The 12,777-nt window shown below is 47.8% G+C and overlaps 1 protein-coding gene across 3 annotated transcripts in view; it reads right to left on the bottom strand.

The window, feature by feature from the left end:
- RNF152 (ring finger protein 152) overlaps positions 1-11,494 on the bottom strand; it is a 76,496-nt gene extending 65,002 nt beyond the window's left edge. Inside the window, exon 1 of one of the 3 annotated variants that reach the window (XM_061170075.1) lies at positions 11,474-11,494. The gene's annotated coding sequence lies outside the window, so the exon portion shown is untranslated. Of the gene's footprint in view, positions 1-9,699; positions 9,734-10,962; positions 11,260-11,473 lie in introns of those variants that run through there. The other 2 variants (XM_061170073.1, XM_061170074.1) reach the window with 2 other exon arrangements.
- Between the last annotated feature and the right edge of the window lie 1,283 nt (positions 11,495-12,777).

Below are 12,777 nucleotides of genomic sequence, written 5' to 3'. Positions count from 1 at the left end.
GCCCTCCTAATTTACAAGGAATTCTAAATTGTCTGGACAGTGTCTTCTTCAATTCCCATTGCAGACTGGACTTGATCCCAAGAGAATGTTATTTTAAGGAGCACATTAAAGAGAGGGTTTGGCATGTGCATGGACAGATTTCAACAAGTAAAAGGTGTAATAAGTCTGGAGTGAAATCTGTCGTGTTCTTTTTAACTTCTTAGTAAAGACATTTTTCCTTGTACGTCAATGAACTTCTTGTAGGGAAGTATGACCGCCCTGAGATGCAATTCTCAAAAACTTTATTTATTATTTTGATATAAACTCAAGGTGTATGAACAATAAATTTGATAGCTCTGACTCCACTGTTGGAAAAAAATAAAAAAGTAAACTATGGACTCTGCAAAGAAACACTCTCTTTGAACTAATATTTAGTATTTTGTGTATAGAAATAAAGGCAATTTAGTAAATGAATTCTGTTTACCCGAAAGATTCCCCTTCCGTAGATAAGTTATTTACCTTCTTATTAGGTGAAGTAAGAAACCATGAAGAAATCTGGCTTATCAGGAACATAAAAGAATATGATTTCTCAGCGTACATAATGATGACATGGGAATCTGATGCGAAGGGTGATGTAAATGTCTGGCAATTGCCCTCAGGTGCTCTGTGCATGAGATTTAGAGAACTGGTAACCAGCAAACTAATTACTGTTTCTGGCAATTTGTTGCAGGTCCTAACATCCCTGGATAAACAGTTAACACTTCTCAGGAAGAAACAGAAAACAAAGGATTACCATTTGAAGCCTCAGCTAAAGACTAGAAAAATCTGTGGCTTATCTAAGAGCCTTATAGGTTGCCGTCAGTCCTCCGTGTTAATAACAAAGATTCAGGAAGAGGGAACGCTGACAAATGGGAGCCCGGCTCTGGACCTCTCCACCCAGCAGGATGGAGCCAGGCCTGGTCCCCTTCCCAGCCCCCACTTGGAATTAACAGACACATCAGGAAATCCCTCCCATACCTTTGGGAGGAAAGCACTGAGCACTGTGTACACAAGCGCCCCCATCACAGCCCACACTACCGTCACGTTTACAGCACGGGCACGTTCCAGAAGCATCCTAGCTGCAACCAAAAGACAAGGCAACCCGTCTGCTGGTGTCGTGTGGTTTCACCAAGAAGAAAAAAACACAAGTCAAGAAGGGCCTAAGCTCCTACATAAATACACGCCGGATATCAGCACAGCAAGGAATCTGTTCGCAACAAGAGCAGATCTGGGTTTACACACTTTCAAATTAGGTATCAAAGGCCCAGGCTCAAATCCAGCCTGAACTGGAACCCAGCTCTCAAAGCTATTTCTGAAGATTAAATTGATTCCAGCCTTCCTTCAACAAATATTTACTGAATGTCTGCTATGTACCAAGTTCCATTCAACAGCCCTACCAGGCATAGCAAATACCACTGTCTAGGGGAAACTTTTTAAAGATTCCATTAACTTTACATTTTGCATTGTACAGTCTAGTTTTTGTGCCTTTATTAAAGAGCTCCCTTCTTTAAAATAATACTAATACTAATAAAGATTCCATCCAAAAAGCAGATTCAAATATAGATTGACAGCCACACTGCCTTCTCCAGTCTTATCCTGCCCCATTCTCTCCTGCCTCCTGTCTTACGATGGCTGTGTCTCTAACGCTGTGAAATGTCTACAAAGCCTGCTTCAGGATGCGAACAACAATCATAGAACAAGGACAGGACCCCTAAGTAGGGTGACCAACTGGTCCCGGGTTTCCTGGGACTGTTCTGGTTTTAAAATGGCAAGTCCCTCAACCCAGTTACCCTCTTAGTCCTGGACAAGCTGAGTCAGTGGGTCACCCTACCCCCAAGAAGCCAGACCTCAGCAAAGGGAGGTACATTACTTCACTTGCCTGAGGGAAATGAGGCCATAGGAGAAAGGCACCTGGTGCCCTTTAAGGAAGGCCTGGGTTGCCTGTGGGCTGTCTTAGAACCTCACAGCTTCCTCCTGCGAAGGCCTATCCTTTTAAAATGCCACACCATTTAAGCTTTACAAAGACTTTCCAATGACAAGACTCCAATGACACGACATACAGAAGAAATCTTCACATAAATGCCGAAGGCTGGAGTTATTTGGATGTGGGTATTTCCTTGGCTAGTTTAAGAGCTCCTTCAGTTTAGACCATAACTATTCACCCCAAGATTTCCAGAATCCAGCACCAAGACTGGTGGATGGTAAATACTACATAAAATGGACGTTAATAATAGCTGCCATCATGCAGGGCTTGCGATGTGTAGGACAACACACTAAGCACTTTATATAAATGATCTCACACTCACAATAACTCAGTGAGGTTGACTGACCTCCATTTTCCAGAGGAAGAAACCAAGGCTCAGTCAGACCTTATTTACTCAAGGTCATTATGACAGAGCTCATGTTTGAACCCAACCCATCTTGCTTCAAAAGTTCCATGTTTTCAACCATTCAATTGCATTAGGTTCAAGTAAGGTGAGCATATATAGTAAGGCATCAAGAAATGAGAGAGGAGAGTATCAGATACATTTCTTTTATTCTCTCCACTTTTAGTGTTGCCATTGCAAGAAAAAAAAAAAAAAGGCAGACACCAAATCAATTATGAATTAAGCTCATACATTAAGCTAAGGCAAGGTTGGAATTTTAGTTAGAATTGGGCAGAATTGTGCCTGGCAAACAGTAGGCACTCAATATTTGACTAAATGTAATAAATACAATTGCATACCTAATATGAGGTTTAAGTTATTGATGCTCAGTGTTTCAAAGGCTATTTTACCCACCACCATAGGTGAATAGATGAACTCCTACCTGAAGCTTCTGAAGGGTTAGTGTGATGGAGCAGGAATACATGGACAGGTACTTACCCCAGTTAAGGACGGCTGGCACTCTACCTGCATGATAGAGATCTATCCTCCTGCTCGCCAACCACTTTTAATTCCATTTAACCGGAAAGGAAGCAATCTGAAAACCTACAGAGCAACACAACTGCAAAAGAACATCACACCAAATACTTTGTTTTTGAGACATTTATCTCAGCTCCATTCATTATCCGTCAAACTGAGAACATTATTTTAATGTTAATGTATTCCTGGCCATTTTCTCCAAGCAGCTGAACACATTTCCTCTTTCATAATAACACTATCCATAATGATCGAGCATTCTGAGGGCTAAAGAAGACTTTCTATCATGTGAATTATTCCAAAATCAAAAGAGGTGAGGTAAACCAGATGTCCCTCCCCAAGGCATTTACGGCCAGAAGTTAATTAGAAAGGGAGGCGTGGTAGCCAGTTGTGGGAAACTGTCACCCACTCATGTCAAACCCAAACAGCACAATCTGCTCCTTGAGTTTGTTGGCTGGCTTGACGGAGTGTAGAGTTCTGATGCTGCTTACTGTATGTCACCAAGAAGAGGGGTTTTTTGTTTGCTTTGTTATTGTTTTGGAAGAATCAGCCCAATTCAAGTTGAAAAACAGGCCACCAGTGACAATTCCTTTTGTTAGAATGATGACCCTCTATGAGAATGTTCACCTCCCAACCACTGGTATGCACACTGCAGCCTGGCAACTCTAATCTGATTCAACATTTACTCATTATTAATGTGAGTAGGGGAAGCTCTTAAAAATAATTTTCTCTCTTCTTAACTTCAATTCTACAGGCCAAAAGCATATATAATTCCCTTACCACAGTAAGTCAAAATCATTTCTGTGTTATCAATGATTGAGTATGTATGGAGCCCTTAATTTGTACAAACGTGGTAGGGAATACAAAATAAGGTCAAACCTCCTCCAGTCTTCATCTTTAAGGAACTTGCAAGAGAACTGAGATCCTGCTGTTTTAATCTCTACATCTACCAGCCTGCAGGCCCCTTGGAAAGAACTGTATGCCTTACCTTCTCCCCCAGCTGAGCAATGACTTGTGATATGTGGCTTGATGACAAAAGACACCCTGGGACATCTTGTCAACACACCTCCTGTTACATGAACTAGCTTGAGTGGGTTTCTATTCTTTGCAATTAAACAGAAAGAAAAAGACACTTCAATCTTAGGTGATAATACAGGACAATCTATGATAAGTGCCCTTTGTAGAACGAATGAATGTTAAGTGAAATGAGAGAGGTAATTTTGCCAGAGAACTGTGGAGGCGTCAAGGATTGCTATGAGCTAAAATGATGGAGTTAAGTTTTTTAGGAGAGTTAAGAGCTGAGTCACACCTTTAATGATGGGGTATCATGAGGCACAGGAGACTGTAGGCCACAGAATATTCCAGGATTAAGAAACAGGGCCATGCAAAGCATTTTGGGGGACTACTGGGCTAACCATCCCAGCTAATGTTGTGTTTTAAAGTCACGCAGAGCAAAAGTCAAAGTTGGACAGGAAGCTGGGGCTGGGAAAGCCAGGAATGAGAGAAATAAGGTTCTCAGCTAAGATGCGGCAGTGGGGATGGAAATCAAGGAAGATGTGGGAACTGTCACTGAAGATGCTCAGTTCACTATTTACAATAGCCAGGACATGGAAACAACCTAAGTGTCCATCGACAGATGAATGGATAAAGAAGATGTGGCACATATATACAATGGAATATTACCCAGCCATAAAAAGAAACGAAGTTGAGTTATTTGTAGTGAGGTGGATGGACCTAGAGTCTATCATACAGAGTGAAGTAAGTCAGAAAAACAAATACCGCATACTAACACATATATATGGAATCTTAAAAAAAAAAATGGTTCTGAAGAACCTAGGGGCAGGACAGGAATAAAGACGCAGACGTAGAGAATGGACTTGAGGACACAGGCAGGGGGAAGGGTAAGCTGGGACGAAGTGAGAGAGTGGCATGGACATATATACACTACCAAATGTAAAATAGATAGCTAGTGGGAAGCAGCCGCATAGCACAGGGAGATCTGCTCCGTACTTTGTGTCCACCTAGAGAGGTGGGATAGGGAGGGTGGGAGGGAGACACAAGAGGGAGGGAATATGGGGATATATGTATACATATAGCTGATTCACTTTGTTATACAGCAGAAACTAACGCACCATTGTAAAGCAATTATACTCCAATAAAGATGTTAAAAGAAATAAAAAATTAAAAAAAATAAAGATGCTCAGTTAATCTGTTAATCAGCAGAACACCAATGTGAATAATAATGGTCCCTACTTCCACAGTAGCTCTCAAAGCTTTTACCAAAATCTCATCAGTTCTTGTAGAACCTCAGTGAGGATTAAGTACGTTACGTGTGATTATCTGGACTTATTAATGGAAAGTGAGGCAGAAAAATTATACTTCCTTGACAGGTAGGAGTAAGACGGGGATGGGGGAGCAGAAAGAGAAAACACAAGCACAGAACACTGCGTTCGGAGACTCCATTTCCTCACGACTTCCTCTCCACCAGCAGCACATCTGCATTTGATCAATCCCTTCCTTGCATGAAGTCTGCTCCTCCAGGAAGCCCATGTGATGTTACAATATGTTGCAATGAGTTTCATCCATGCAGGAATTAATAAATCAAGTGGTGAATATGGCATCCTTTCCTACTCAGCCCCTTGACTCCCAGCAGCTCGCAGGTACCACACCCGCCCGCCCCCTCCCCGCACCCCACCCCCCCACACAACTCCACAAGGAATGTGCTCCAAGGCCTGCACAGCCACATCAGGTCTCCGCCAGGAAATCCCAGGCCTCAAGAGCTACCCAAAGGAAATGCAAATCACATATACACTACTTGAGGCCTCCCTCCTGAAATCTCACAATGACAGTAAGTCAACTGGAAATAGAAAATCCTTAACCATAAAACAAGTACTTGTTTTATCCTGGAACATACAGTGTAGCTCCCAAAACCCTGAGGGAAGGATCAGGAAAACCAACACGTTCCTTCCTTCCTTCCGGCTTCCAGGACATTGCGACCATGTCACTGCGGCCGGCAGTGCCAGGAACCACGTTCTCTCCACAGGGGTCTTCTACCTAGATGGCCAACTCCACTAGGAAAGTAAAACGGTAGGAACTCAGATGCCAGACAAAATATAGACATGTATTTTGGAGCTTCCCAAAGATATTTCAAGACCAGTCCCTCCGGGCTTAATTTTCTCCCTCTCTCAGTCTGTGCTTTGCCCCGAATTAGTACCTGGAGGTCTTGGATGGGCTGCACCTGATCTCTCTGCCGGTTTCTCAGCTGCTCATCTCCACCTCAGAACTCCTATGGGTGCAATACTTTGTCACTCAAGGAAAGCTGGACTAGGGGGCAGCCTCTGGACTCTTAGGCCAACACTGAGGTCCTCTGGTCACTGACTCAGGAGCTAGCAGTCGGTTTACCATATCACCTGCCTACGGAGAGCTGTCTGTAAAAATGACTTCAACAAGGTGCTTACTGACCCAGAAGCCATACTCTTTTGTTCAATTCCATACTTACGCTAAAGGTACATATCAAATCCTCAACGTTCTAATCCATGCACGCATTTATCACAACAAAGATTATTTGCGTGACCAGCACTCTGCACAGCAAAATCTCTCAACAAACCACCAGCTGCTTAATCCACAGCCCCTCACAACGTCTATTCCACAGAACCCAACTATTTTTAGGGAGGGTGCGGCAAGGAAGGCTTTAAAACTTACCACCCTCATAGCCACCCTGGCTGCTGATGAAAGTTTGAATGTCCCAGAACTCTCAGGTGTTCCATTAGCCCTATGACCAGAAAATACCTCTTGTCCAAATTCCTTTTTCTAATATCAAAGCAATAAGAGGATGACCCGAGACTACCCCACACATCCCCTGCCCTCTCTAGGTCTTATCTGCCGTGTTGGCTGAGGGAGGCCACATCCTGGGTGACGCTAGGCCCACCATTGCTCTTTTTCTACCCTGGGCTGCTCAAACAAACTCAGAAAGTCTTAGACAAGAGGCAGACAGCGAGGGAGAGGAAGTGTGTAAGCAACACCTCTCTATTATATAATGCTAAGCACAGAACCTCCTAGAACCAGCCTTGGAAACATCTCCTGGCCTGTCACTTCAGAACAAAGAACTACTCAAAACAGGCAAAAAGAGAAAATAATTATCATTTTTTATTTGATGACCGGTGTGTGGTCATATTAGCAAATATAATACCAACATATTAGTAAAGAACAGGTTGGAGTAGGACCAGATTCTTTAAGAGACGTATCATTTGTTCATTCAATCCATACTCGTATAACACTCAATGCGCTAAGCTAGACCCCACAGGAACACACTAGGCCACATCACTTGTGGAAGGTCATTAGTGCTACTCACCTATATCCGGTTTTCCCTTTTTCAGTACAAGAAATATCAGATTGTGGTTAAATGGAGTCATAGGACTAGTCTGGTGAAGCAACATAAGTCACTTCCGGGTCAGATCATGTCATTTTGGAGCAAGATCCTCTGGAGCTTCCTCTCCCATGCTGCAGTGATCTTGTGACCTTGATCACACGTCAAGATCACACCCCCACCAATTTGGGTCGTTGCATGACTAAGATGAGCAGGGCCCACCTGCTGACCGTGTTGGACACACAGTGTGGGAAAGAAAGAAACCGGGCCACTGAGACCCGGAGGTTATTTGTTACGGCAGTATAACCTAACCTATCTTGCTGATACATCACTGCTTAAAAAAGAGAGAAATCTGCAGACGTCCCCCTCCCATCTGTTTTCTAATTCAGAAAAGCAGAATTTATTTCAAAATTCAAGTGCAGCAGGGCCTGAATAATGCCTTGAAATGTAGAGGGCGCCAACAGGATAGACAGGTCTAAACAACTCTGAGAGAATAAGGAATGAAAACAGAATAACCTCTCAACAACGGTGAAATCTACCCATTCATGTGGAATTCAGCTGCGGAGTTTAAAGACTATGAAGAAAAGGTCACCTTCTGACAACAGGTCCAGACATTTGTGAAGCAGTGAGCACCCTAATGAAAGAGGCATTCAAGTAGAGGTGGGATGATCATAAGCTGCCTCCTCAAAAGTCCAATACCCCCTCTTCGTTCCTCTCTCTCTAGCGTCCACTGCACCTAATTAGTCAGGTCTTCATTTCTCCATCACCCCAGAAGCTCTCGGAAGGCGGTTCGCCTTTGTGTCTCCACACCCCGCCCCAGCCCACCCCTTGGCAGCTATCAGAGAACCCAGAGTCTATCAGGTGCTCCATAAACATCTGCCAAATGAATTAAATGAACACTGTAGAAAGGACTCAGCTCTGGAGGAAAAAGTCGGTCTCATCACCTCTAGGGCTCCTCCAACCTAAAACTAAAACACTACTGCCAACATCTGGGAGTGGGGAGCATCCACCTAAAAGAACAAATTAAACATCAATACAACACTTGATTAGGATTTATTACTAGACACAATTGAAAACCACATTGAAAGCTAACCCTGCGCTACGGCTATCTTTGTTCTTGGACATGCATTTACATGTGCAGGCAGCTGTTTTCCCATGTGGAATTTTGTGAGTGAGGTATTTATTTTTTCTATTTAAAACACACACACACACACACACACACACACACACCCTTTGTTTCTATTGCATTATTACACTCCCTATTATCCCATCACGTGGCTTCCCCTCTTGCAGGAACACAGCACACACCCTGCATTATTGCTGACATAAAAACCACTTGTCAAAACACCTCTACCTTAGCCCCACTACAAAGCTGATCTTTCCAAAGCACTGGTCTTTGTTTCAGCTGGGACAGGTTGATAACTCATCTACTTTTCCTAGTGATACTTGAATGCTCTGAGTCGAAAAATAAATGCCAGCATCATTAATGTTTTGTTAAAAGTCACGTTTCCAAACAAAACTACCCTAGAGGGGAATGACAAATCTTTCAAGTTTTTAAATTTTATTTTTTAAGGGATTTGGGGGAAAAAATGGTGAAGGGAGAATCTGCCCCGGATACCATGCTGTTGCTATAGTGCAAGAGACAGCGCACTGGCCTCTGGTCCTCAGCCATCCCTTCTTCCTGCAAAATAAAACTTGAGTCTATGTCCATACACATTCTTCTTCCCTGCTTCTCGTGTAGGACACCATGACTCTGCCCTCTAGGAGACAACACCAACACCAGGTGTCCTGAAGGTTAGGCTTTCACTGAGCTTTATCAAGATAACCCCAGACCTGGTCAGGCTGCCATCAAAACAGAATTATCCTTGGAAAGAAAAGAATAATAGGCCAGAGTTTTTGGAAAAGAACCAACACCTAAAGATGAAATGCAGACTGAGGGCCTAATGGTTGATATTGCGAACGCTATTACAATAAAAAGGGGGGGGAGAGACAGTGTTTCACAAGAAGGTGAACAATTAGGACATTTGACCAATACCTTTTCGACAAATGATATCCCACCTACAGACTGAAGCCAAAATGTATTACTACAGATAAGAAAGCAGACACATATCCAAACCCCACATTCAGATACAACTGCCTATGTGTGGATTATATCAAAATTCCCCTCAAAGGGAACCAGGTGGAATTTATACAACCCCAAACGCAGCCTGCCCTCAATGACTTCTTCAAAAGGAAGGTTTCAAGTCATTTGCAATTTCTTTCTTTGAATCAGGAGTTTCAGCAGCCCCTTCTCCTCCACACAGATAGGAATGGATGGTGTGATGCAGAAACCACCCAAATAGCCCCCCTGCAAACGCCCGTTGACCTAAATGACCCAGAGACACCCAGGAGGCTCCCCAGATGATCGGTGGTTACCTGAATCTGTCACCGAGTCCCTTTCACCCCCTTCTGCGTGATGACATCAAGTGGAAATGGTACGCGTTTGGGAGGCAAGAGGCTGACAAGCAGGCAGCACAACTGAGCCCGAGCTTTGTTCAGCCTGCAGTGAAATACATGCAGTGAGGGTTGGATACGCGAAGCAAAGAAACCCAAACGACCTCCCGGGCAGAGCGGCGGTGGTGGAGCGGGTGCGCTCGGGGAGGTGGAGGAAGGCGGCGGAGGTGTGGCGGGCTGGCGGGCCACTGAGGGGCGTAACGCTTCCTAATCGTCTCCACGGGACAAATAACCACCTATCCGACTCCTCCGCAGTCTCCCCCGCCCCTAAGTTATCCTCTGGTTGTGGAGCCTCCGCTGGCAACGGTAATCCCTCAGAAAGAAAGAAAAACGAGAAGGCATAGCATAGCACCGTGGAGCACAGGCGAAATATACTAGGTAAACCCGGTTATGTGGGAACGCGGGGCGCCCAGTCACGCGCCCAGAGAGACACACCAGCGCTGCGTTCGCGAGCATCCTTCTTTCCGTCGCCCCTATCCGCCACCTCATCAAGTCCCGGTCACTCTGTTTTGCCGATTTCTCTACTCTCTCCAAAACCTTGCGGCGCTGCCCCCAGCCTAGGCGGGATTGGGGACCGCGCCTCCGGAGCAGCGTCCCACGAGTCCGGCCTGCTTTGTGCTGCCGCTGCCCTCCCAGGAGCGAGCGCCCCGGACGCGTGGGTGCGCACAAAAGACCCCCAACATCTGGCCCTCCACTAAGCCCTCTCCTCCCCGGAGGGGCCCGGGGACCGCAGAGACAACTTCCGGGGGGGGGGGAGCGCTCGACAGAGGCCCTGCCAGGGGCCCATCCCGGGGGGCGCGCGCGGCGCGGGCACGAGACCGGCTCCCTCGGACAGGAGCTCCAGAGGGCATCCGAGGACTCGGCGGAGCCGCCGACAGCGCCGCTCCCGAGCCCCAGCCGCGGGCGCAGCTCCGCCGGCGTTCGGGAGAGACGCAACTCCAGGGACCCCCTCCCGCGCGCCCCGGGGCTGCCTCGCCGCGCCCCGGGCCCCGCTCTCCGCGACCCCTGCGGCCCCGCCACCCCCCTCCACAGTCCAAAAGGTGCCCCCTCCACCCACCAGGCGGCACCTCCCCTTTCCAGATTCCCTAGCTCCGGGCGCGGCCGCCGCGGGGGCGCAGACATCCCTTCGCGCTCCTCTCGCCGCCTGCGACCCAGGAGGGACAGAGCAGAGAAACCGAAACTCACCGATCTCTCTCCGCGGCGGGCTCCGGCGCTCCCTACAGAAGCGGCGACGGCGGCGGCGGCGGCTGCAGCAGCATCGCCGGGGGGTCCCGGCGCGCCCGCCACCCGCTCGGCCAGAGGCGCGCCGAGGGCTGCGGGGCGGGCGCGGGGAGCGCGGCGGCGGCGGCGCCTGCAGCCCCAGCTCCCTGCTCGGACCCTCGGGAGGCGCCCCACCTGCCCGGCCGCCCTCCGCACTCCCACTCGAACACCGCCGCCAGGCGCTCGGTTCGGAGCGGGAGCTTTTTGTGTCACCGCCCAGACTCGGGCACCGAAAGGGGTGGGGGCGAGAGGCCGGGCTCCGCTCCCCGCGGCACCGCCCCTCCCCGGCGGCTCCACCTCCCACCCCCCTTCCGTCCCACCTCCCAGCTGGTCCAGGACTTCAGTCTGTCCGTCCCGAATCGCAAACCACCCACGGGCTGAGGAGCCGCCCACCCTCCCCCGCGCGCTCCCTCGGCCTTGCCTCCAAGTGCCCGACCTCGGCCGGGACCTCGACGTTGTCCCCTCCACGGCGCAGGAGTGGGACCCGAGCTGGAATGAGGTGTGAAAGGAGGCCGAGCTCAGCCGGCAGGAGGGCGGGGCTGAGGCAGGGGCAGAGGCCGGCGGGCACCAGTCTGCAGCTCTGGACCTGGGGACCGAGCGAGGGGGGAGTCGAGATCGTCACGTTTCCAGAAACTGCCCTGGGTCCGCGTCACCGCTGGTACTTTCTGGCTGCCCCTAAGAGTTCATGTGGTCCAGGCAGGGCGGGGTCCTGCTTTGGCGGAGGGGAGGATGCGTCCAAAGAAGCCTGAATGACACCCCACCACCTGGTTCCCTAGGATGGGGTGCAGGGAGCAGGGACAGGGAGGGGCCAGTCCTGAGGGTTATATGGCAGTGCGAATCCCCGGGACCTCGGAGCCCACCCTATTCTCCACCTTGAAACCGAACTCCTACCTTAGGGACATGCTTAGAATGTCTAGTTCCTCCAAGAAAATCTAGGCGTGGCTCTTGTGTTAACTGCAAAATAGGAGAACGGAGGAGGGAGGTCGCTGGTAGAGGATGGTGTCCATGCTCTCTGTTGCCTTTTTAAAGGATTTCTTTGCAGAATGGAAACCCAAAAGTCTGTTCTATGACTCTAGTAAAGTGAAGCCTGCCAACTTTCCTGGATCTCCAGCACCAGCGTTCAACTGAGTGGTCCCTAGTCATCCAGCACAGCGGGCAGCCTTTCCGGGCTGCCAGAACGGAGCTGTCTTTACGTCCCTACTGTCCTGTCCACGAGAAAAGAACTCCCATTCTAACCTCTCCCGATAGCGCGTGTAAATGCTTCTGCCAGGATTACGATATGGAAGCCCTATGAACCACGCTCTGTGACCTACTAAAATTCAAAGCGTGCTCAACGGACCCTTCTTGTCCCTCAAATAAAAACCTGTTAATAGTGTTCCCAAATGTGCGGTCACTCAGCACATACAGAAATCAGTCACCAAGAAACATAAAGCTTGATGGGTATCAGGCTTCTCTAGGAGCCCAATTAAAATGTTCACCTGGCTGACCCATGTTCTTTTGTTCCCTGAAGTTATATCCTCTATTGTACACCTGGCAGAATGAAAGCGATATGTCTGTTTTAAAAGCAGACATATATTCTTGGAGCAGAAAACTTCAGGAGTCTTATTTTCAGGCTCAACTTCAGGAGCCAAAAAAAATTCTTTTCCTTGTTGTTGTTGTTTTAATGAGAAGCTAATAAGAGTATTGAAAACTCTGATGTTGACCAGGAGCTTTGAACAGGATGATGAGTTACAACACACC

This window comes from Eubalaena glacialis, chromosome 15 (assembly GCF_028564815.1).
Source record: "Eubalaena glacialis isolate mEubGla1 chromosome 15, mEubGla1.1.hap2.+ XY, whole genome shotgun sequence".
In the NCBI taxonomy this organism is placed as follows: domain Eukaryota; kingdom Metazoa; phylum Chordata; class Mammalia; order Artiodactyla; family Balaenidae; genus Eubalaena; species Eubalaena glacialis.
The sequence above is the reverse complement of the archived record's forward strand: the minus strand, read 5'-3'. Positions and strand labels throughout refer to the sequence as shown.